The following is a 9,292-nucleotide window of genomic DNA, read 5'->3' as shown; positions in this document are numbered from 1 at the left end:
CTAGCTGCGTTCCCTCTAGTCTTACACTGCTAAATTAGGAGCGGCTGGCACAGATAGCCCTCGAGTAGCTTTGTGCGAAATTCCAAAACAATCAAACAAACAAACAGGATGTTGAATGGTCGCACTTTGAATCAATCAACTCAAGGAAAGAATATTTAAATTATGATGCACTTAATTCTTCCAGAGTGCATTATCACCCACGTCATTTTCACTCCCATTATAAAAATGAAAACAAGATATTCAAGCTTTTGTTGTTGTTTTGAATTAAGCACAAAGCTGCACAATGGGTTATCTGTACTCTGCCCACCACGGGTTTCGAAACCCGGTTTTGAGCGTTTTAAGTCCGCAGGCATACCGTTGAGCCACTGGGGCGTTCAAGCTTTAACATTCACATTGTTTATGATAAGTGTTCGATCAAGTCACAAAAATACGAAAACTCGGAAAATCCTTCTCAGGCTACTAATTGTTAACGAGCTGGATCATTTTTGAAGTATTATGAGAAGTTCAACCTTAATGTTCTCATGAAATCTGATATAAATCCGATCACACTTTACAGAGGTATTAACCACAAAACACGAAAATGCTCTATTTCTCCATTATAAAAAACGCTTCAAAGTGATCCAGAATTTGGATACAAATCAAATTTGGAGAGGCCTGTCCTATACCGACTTCGCATATTATGTAATATGTTCATTTACATCGATTTATTATTTTTCGAGATACGAGCGTATAAACACAGACACACACACATACACATGCGCACAGACCCGGGTGCGAAGGCAACTATCAAATTAAATGAATTTTGACAATATTTGATTTGGTCAAGAATAAGATCAAATAAGTACAAAGCTGGTTACCTATATGTTAAATATGCCATTGTATTTAAGAGAAAAAATAACAATAAAAGTAAGTTTGTGTCCAAGAAAATGTTTGCCTTTCCAAGCCAAAAGAGAAAAATAGACCTGCTATTTCTCAAATACCACAACCACACCCAGAAATGTTAGGTCACAAAGGAGAGAAAAATTGACTTCTTGGGCAGTTTTATTAAAATGCTATTTAAAAATGACATATAAGTGTTGGGACCAATGCTTATCTTGATTGAATGAAAGCATTTATTTCATTATTTACACATATACTGGAAAAGCGTATTTGGCTTTTCAGATTAAGACTGAGGCATTTCACTTTTCATGACTTTTGGTGTATTGAACATAAAGAGAGACAGCTTTGTTTTATATTCTTTGATAGAAAGGTGATTACCAAGATAAGAACTTAGGGGCAAAAGAAAGGAACATAAACTAAACTGAAGTTGAGATATGAGAAAATGGTATGGTACAAGAAAAAAAATTGTTAAGTGAAGGCCTTCCGGGCCCGGCATGGCCAAGGGTGTTAAGGCGTTCGACTCGTAATTCGAGGTTCGCGAGTTCGAATCCCAGTCGCACCAAACATGGTCGCCCTTTCAGCCGTGGGGGCGTTATAATGTGACGGTCAATCCCACTATTTGTTGGTAAAAGAGTCGCCCAAAAGTTGGCGGTGGGTGATGATGACTAGCTGCCTTCCCTCTAGTCTTACACTGCTAAATCAGGGACGGCTAGCGTAGATAGCTCTCGAGTTCATTTCAGTAATGATTGTGGAGAAGGAGGGATATCAGAGTGGCAATGTGAGGACTTCAAGTGTGTAAATTTGGTAACATTCACTGGTGCTTTTTCTTTTTCTTGAACAGATGATAAACTAGTAATGGCTACAAGGAAAGATCAAACTGGATGATGTAAGCAGATTTAAGATTGCTTTTAGCGGATGGATTCATGATGTTAGAAAAACACGTATGTTTAAGAAGTCTTCATAGAAATGAAATAGAAACCTATAACCTGAGCGCTTTTGAAAGGTGAACCCTTCGAAAGTGATCGAGTTATTGGGTTTCTATTTAATAGATGAATTATATATATAGGAACCTCGTGTTATTTTACCTATGTAATACATCAGCCATTTTGCGAGGTTCAATGGACTGTATTTCATTTAAGTGAACGATATTTTGTTGTTTGGCATTATATTTTAGTCTACTGCTGACAACCAGAGAAAAGTTTTTTCAGCAGATTTAAAAGGCAAATTTGAAATAAAAGTCAGAAAATGGTGCACCTATACATAGTTGGACTTTTCCAATCTCATTATTGAAGCAGATGGTGTGACCAACACAAAAGTCACCAAGGTTAAAAACTAGCACCAGTCTGTGGAACTGAGGTCCACAACTTGCTACTAATAATTTTGTTTTTGGGCTGTGACGGGCTTATGTGAGTGTCCGAGCAAAAGGAGATTAAATTCCCAAAGTAATCAGAATATTGATCGAGCTTTTCAATCGTACACTGTAAAAACTTACTCAGTTGTAATCAGAAATAATGTTTGAACTGTTTTCGATCACATTACTCAAATATCAAAGTTAACACTAATTAGGTGACTAGCTTGCTTTGTTTTAGAGAAAATTCACATTGCGCTATCTGCTGTGTCAACTGTGGGGAATCAAACCCCTAATTTTAGTGTCGTAAGTCTGCAGACTTACCACTGTTGCGCCGAGGAACGGATAACTAACAATAATATGATGTTAGTGTGGTTGTTGAAACTGGGAAACGGAAATTAAAGCTGCTGTAAGTGGCAGTATTTTGGAATTAAAACGTACACAAACAATAAAAATTATCTTCGATAAATAAAATAAACAATACTTAATATTTATTATAACCAAAGAATAACTACAATATTACCTAAACTATTTTACTTAACATACGTAACTAACGAGAAGGATATGAGAAGAGTGACTGAACTTACGCTACACGCATTACTTTCGAAGCGTTGTTTGTGCTAAATACGATGAATACTTCAGTAAAGAGTTTAAAATCATTGGCTATTTTCAGTTTTCGTACTTAGTTGCACGTACGTCGAGGGGTTAAGCCTGACCCTCTGCTTTTTATGATGTTACAAGTGCTGCTACTGAGTTCATGCTCAGCATCTTCTCTCCGACTATTGAATAATTAATTACCCTTAGTGTGCACAAACCTGTTTCTTGCTTGTAATTAAGTACAAAGATTCATAATGGGCTGTCTGTTCTCTGCCCATCACGTGTATCGAAATATGGTTTTAAGCGGTGTGGCACTGGAGAGGACACAAACCGAAGAAAGACTGAATGCTATTGCTTCAATACACAACCTTTAGGACACTTCTGTTAACATTGAAACTGTATGTAAATTATTTATGGAAAAGCTCTCCAGAAGGATGGTGTATGCTTGCATGTACGTTTATGACAGACACTAATTGAAATAGCTGCAATACTGTTCTTGTATAGATTGTTTAAATTAGTAATATAACTTAACAATTAATAACTACTATGCACGCAGATTGTACAGTACTTTATTATAATAAAATATACACATTTATGTTAATTTCAATCCAGGTACCTATGCAGTGTTACAACAGAATGCATAGTTGACTTTTCATGTGATGTTTGTGGATTTTATGCGAGAAGCCATGCACTTTTTAAAGCTATATTTCATCCAGAACTGTTTTCAGATTTAACCCCATAGCACCTATTTCTTACACATTTTCTATGTGAACATGCCTTGAGATTGCCGTAGCACTAGCATGCTCATTGTACTTTGCATAACATGTGTTGGTTTTTGATTTCACAAATTAACCCCCTCTTTCAAACATTATGCGTGTGAGGCTTAATTTACTTAGGGGAACATGATCATAGCATTACAATCTCACTGAAAAAAGTGACAATTTAGCGTTTGCAGTGTTTAGTCGAACTCTTCTCCTACGTGGCAATAGGTATGTTTTACTGAGATCCATTTGTATTCCTACTATTAGGTTCTAATATGCTTTTGCTAGGTACGAAGGAAATGCCCCAGCGATGTTCTGACTATCCCTTAAGGATGTCTCGATGGCATTAGCATCCAGATGGGGATTAACATTTTCGCACAACTCTGCACTCCACTGCAGGCCCCTATGCTTGGTAGGTCTAGTAACGGTTTCTTTCCTAACGAATGTTCCATAGTTAATTTGCTCAAAGTTAGAGAAACAAAATAATTAGCTGAATTGGCTGAACAACTTTAGAATGAGAGATTGAAAGTCTACGGAACTGATAAAAAGAGTTCCCGTAATGCCAATTTTAGTTTTGCAATATAAGTAAAATATGTAAAAGAAGAGTGCTGCAGCAAAAGTTCCGTAAGGTGGTTGTGGTTGAAAGACATTACCTCAGAGAGCACTTTATGACCAATGCTCTATGGTCGCGAGTATCTCGTGAATATGATTACTCTTTGATGTACAATAGTTGTAAGAAACCGAACTGTTCATATTCACCAGTGCTATAAATGTAACGTTGATGTTGTAACTCTAAGTTTTGTCGTGGTGCAATAGTCTTAACAACTGAGCACCTTATTTTCATGCCACCTTGTAGGGCATGAACGAAGTATTTTATGCGAAAACTTAATTGTGAAAGGCCTGAAAATATACATGGAAGAAAAAAAAAGCATTTATTAAAAATAAATTCTTAGTGAAGACATTACCACTAAAATAGGCATCCTTTAAAAGGCTGATGAAAAAAATAAATTTTTGACACTCTTGGATCCTCTGATCCCAGTCACTAGATGGCCCTGGTAAAAGAGAGTCCGGTGTGACATACTTTGTTCACACTGTCGTCTTGCTTCTTGTCATCCAAACCGTCCTCACTGACTTGGGTCTTCTTTCTTACTCTATATCCATCAGACATCCACTATTCCTTGGTTAGTATTTCTGATTATTCCTGATCTTTTCAGGAAATTAACATCTACACGTGCGAGGCCAAAGGGGATAATATTATCCCTGATCACAGCAGTTTAGGAAACGTAAAATCTTTCCTTTAAAAACTAAATACCTGCCACGACTTTTAAAAATATTTTTTTTACGAGAATAATGTTTTCAAAACGAATATGTGAAGTGAGTTTCCACTGATGATACTCCCAGTGTTAACAGTTCCAAAGAAGATAATAGTTCTAATGAAGATTCAAAATAAGAAATTTGATGCAAATCAGTTAATGGATACACAAGATGTTTTACAAAAGACACTCCCTGGTTTGACACTTATTTACACGTTGTAGTTGATGATATATAAAGTGAAGTAAAAAGCAAATATTTACGAGCTAGTTTCGAAAGGAAATACATCGAGCGAAGTATTAAAAACAATCGAGAAACGACTATTTAGAGAGATCAACATTCTATCAGCAAATAAAACACGACGCTATCAACAAATCGGTTCTATGAAACAAACGAAAAGTAATGGATAAAAATGAAAAGGATGGGTTGGAAACTGTTCAAACACCTGGGAAAAAGAGAAAACACTTTCTGAATCGTCAGCTGGAGAGAAAAACTGATAAACCTTTATTAAGTAATAAATAATACATAAATCTTAAAAGTGATTTAACATACTGCGTTAGCGTATGCCAATATTAACTCTTAAAATTGCCCCTATCCCCAGTGGCACAGCAGTAAGTACGTCTACTGGTTTATACTGCTAGAAGCAAGGTTTCGATACCCCTGGTGGGCAGAGCACAGATAGCTTTTGGTATAGCTTTGTGCTTAATAACAAAGAACAACGCTTAAAAAGACCACTTATCATTACCAGTGTGAACGTGCTCACTGTAACGACAAAAATATTATCAATAAATTAAAAAAAGCAAAACAATATGAATGTATGATAATGTGGTGTGTAATTGTTTTTGGCGCGGGCGAGAGCTTCGTAAACCCGCTGGTGTTGTCAGTTTGCTTGTTTTCTGTAGTTTGGTGATCACGGACAAGAAACAAAAGCTGAATAAGGATAGTTTTTAGTTTGTTTTCCCACAAACGTGCATAATAGGCTATTTACGCTTTGTCTTCCACAGAAAATCGAACTCCGTATTTTACCGCTGTAAGCCCGTAAATTAAAAATTGACGTTTCGACGTGGCAGTATGACTTTAAACTAAACTAGGCTGAAGTCGTGGTGGGTGATTCAATATGTAAAACATTCCAGGTAATCTGAGAGGGCGATTCTGTGAGACGATCTTCTTATTACTTGAGGGTAATGAGATAATTAATTTACGAAATGTCCTAATTATTCAGTTTCTTTTTTAGGCTAATGGTGAGGCAGGTCTGGGCATGCTGTAGAGCCAGAGGGTAAGTCATTAATGTAGATATTTCATTGCCTGATAATTAATTATGAAATGGAATTAATGAAATCAAACATTTTCTGAAGCTACGAGGTTTTACACTGTAGCTCTGCGATGTTGATGGATACGATGCCATTCAGTTTGGGATAAATTATCTTGATAAATGTTAGAGGTCAACAGAGTATTAGTCAACCGAATGTCACATCAGAGATCAAACTGATCTTTTCTCCGAGTATTCCTATTTATATATATGTACTCCATAAATAACAAATCAGCAGTTTTTGTGAGGAACAAGTAATAAACCCGTATCTAGTTTGAGTACACTTACAACTCACTTTATTTGGTAATGCCACAAGTTAAAATACGGAGGTAAAATCCTCCAGATATTTTAAAAGCTCCTTATGGTTAATGGCACTAGAAAACACAACAGGACCAGATTAAAAATATTATTCAACAATGTAACATATTCTATGTGAATAATGGAATAACCTATGATAATGTATAATTAGCAGGAAAATGTCATAAAACATAGATAGAAAACAATAATTGCACTATACACGCATGGGTATAAAACAAATGCAACAAAAGTGTGGGTGGATCAACCACGTTTATTTTTTAGGTTTAAGAGAGAAACGATATATTTCTCAAATACCACAGGTCACTGGAATTAGGATAACAGTTGACATATTTGTAGTATATGAATGTTAAAAGGAAGCATTATCTTACTTTTCAAACCAGTTAACTTTATAGCAAGATATGTACAGGGTTTTCTGTATTAGCCACCCGACTATAATTGTACGTGATCATTCGTTTGAATCGATGTGGTGACCATTACTTTCAAAGTAAGCTAGTGAGATGAAGCTATATTACCCGTAGTGCAGCAAGTACAAGTGAGGTATCTCTTAGATGTAATCATAGAATGCTGGTGGTTGGTCATGATTATAATTATTATGCAACATTATAACGTATTAATAAGGTGAAAGGAGTTTGCAATCGTTGTTTACTGAACATTCGTGAACTAATCTTTCAGGTGAACAGCAAAATAGCCAAGCCCTTAATAAAGATAAATCGTAGAGAAAAATTATGTTGGATTTTATCAGAGTAGTTTTTTTTTGTTTTGTTTTTTTTCTGTCCACAATATCAACTTCAACAGATGTTGCATCTCGTAGACGACAATGTTACAGGTGTTAGCTGTGACCATGAACGTTGTTTACTATTGGTTATCATTGTTAGTCTCTCAACATGAGATATGTACTTTTATTTAGTGTGATTTAGTTGTGCGTGGAGTAAAACCACGTTTCACGTTACATAAAAATCTATTTGTGGAAGTTTTATACAATAATGTGAATACGAAGAGAATTCAAAGACCTTTGGTTAGAATAGTGAGGCGTTTGTGATTAGCAAACACTGCAGTAGTTGGTTAATACTGCATTAAGATGCGAACACAGATTGTGTGTATTTTAGTGGTGCTGGCAAAAAACTGTAGTTATTAATCAAAATGTGTTTGATCCGTTGATTAAAAGTTGTTTTCATATTTGGTGAATATTATGAATTTTCTCCATATTTGTCCTGTAGATGTGCAGGTTGTATATTTTGTGTGCTAAACGATTGTACTTTGGAAGTTATAATAAATTACATGCAGTGTTACTTTATTTTTTAAATTATATTTGAGTTGTAATAGAGGCAAACAAGTGTTGGAACACCAGAGTTGTAGTACTTGGCTCTCAGAGTTGGGATATGTGTACAGTGTTTTACAAAATTGCTGAGTTGTGTTTAATGAGAGATATAGAAACTATACTTACTGGTCAAGCTATATCATTCTTGGAACCTATCATATTTTATGGCAAGTAGGCAATGGTGGAAGATTTCACAAATTTACAAACAACAACCAGGAAAGGGAGAGTGGAATTATGTGCAAGTCCTTTATGAAATTTTTTGGACCACATATATACTAGTGCTTCAGAAACATTTCTTCATACAGAACTAAATACATATGTATGATGAATCCTGAAAAATGTCATATAACCTTAATGATAGCACTTTAAGAAATTTTCACAAGAAGTCTTGTAGTTATCAATAAAGAAAACTTTGACTCCATGATGTTGATTGAACCTTTTGAATTATATATATATAAAAAAAAGCACACTATTTTGGTATATTCAATCTTTACTATAAAAATACCATGTTTTGTTTGCTGGCAATCTTGGCTTTCAATCCTGACTAGCCAATTAGCTTGACCTATTGCTCTGTTGAAGACATGGAAGACTTCTTGTTATTAAGTAGAAACTGGGGACAATGACACCTCTGAAGTAGCAGGAGCTGCCCTAAATCTGATAGTATTCACAGAAAACCTAGTGGGTATTAATAGAATCAACCTTAGGTACCTGAGTTAGCACTTCCTATCAGGTAATTAGCTATTCTTCTACATTGTGGTTTCCTCAGATACTTTGGAGGAGAATAAACTGTGAGCACTATCTTCCTGTAAAACCATAGCACTTGATAAAGGTATTTCCAAGGCTTTAGAGGTCATCAAGTAAGAGATCTCTGCTCTTTCACTAAGTTCCTGGGAGATAAATTGCGAGATATTCGTAGCTACCAAGACAATTTCATCCACCATCACCCTGGCAACTATTGATATGCCCCTGCCAAATATCATGAGATGGAAGCAACACTGTAGCCCACTGGGTGGAGGCAGTGGCCATATTGCCAAATGCTGAGGACACAAGGGTATAGTCAGAATTTTATTCCAACCCAGAAAAGAACTTCAACCAAGTCAAGGAGGCTATTAGGAAACTGATTAGAGATAACAGAAAGTCAGCAGTAAGATTGGACAATCTACTATCTTTATCAAAAGTCCAAATAGTAATATATAATAAGATTGTTTTGAATTTTGCACAAGCTACACAAGGGCTATCTACACTAGCCAATTCTAATTTAGCAGTGCAAGACTAGAGGGAAACCAGCTAGTCATTATCATCCACTGCCAACTCTCTTACCAACATATAGTGGAGTTGACTGTTACATAATACTGCCTCCAAAGCAGAAAGGTTTTGTAATGATAAGAAACTTTACTTTCTAGTTTTATTAAGACATTACTTTTTGTTTTCTTTTATAAATACAAGTTAAC

This window comes from Tachypleus tridentatus, chromosome 13, assembly GCF_004210375.1.
Source record: "Tachypleus tridentatus isolate NWPU-2018 chromosome 13, ASM421037v1, whole genome shotgun sequence".
Lineage (NCBI taxonomy): Eukaryota > Metazoa > Arthropoda > Merostomata > Xiphosura > Limulidae > Tachypleus > Tachypleus tridentatus.
The sequence above is the reverse complement of the archived record's forward strand: the minus strand, read 5'-3'. Positions refer to the sequence as shown.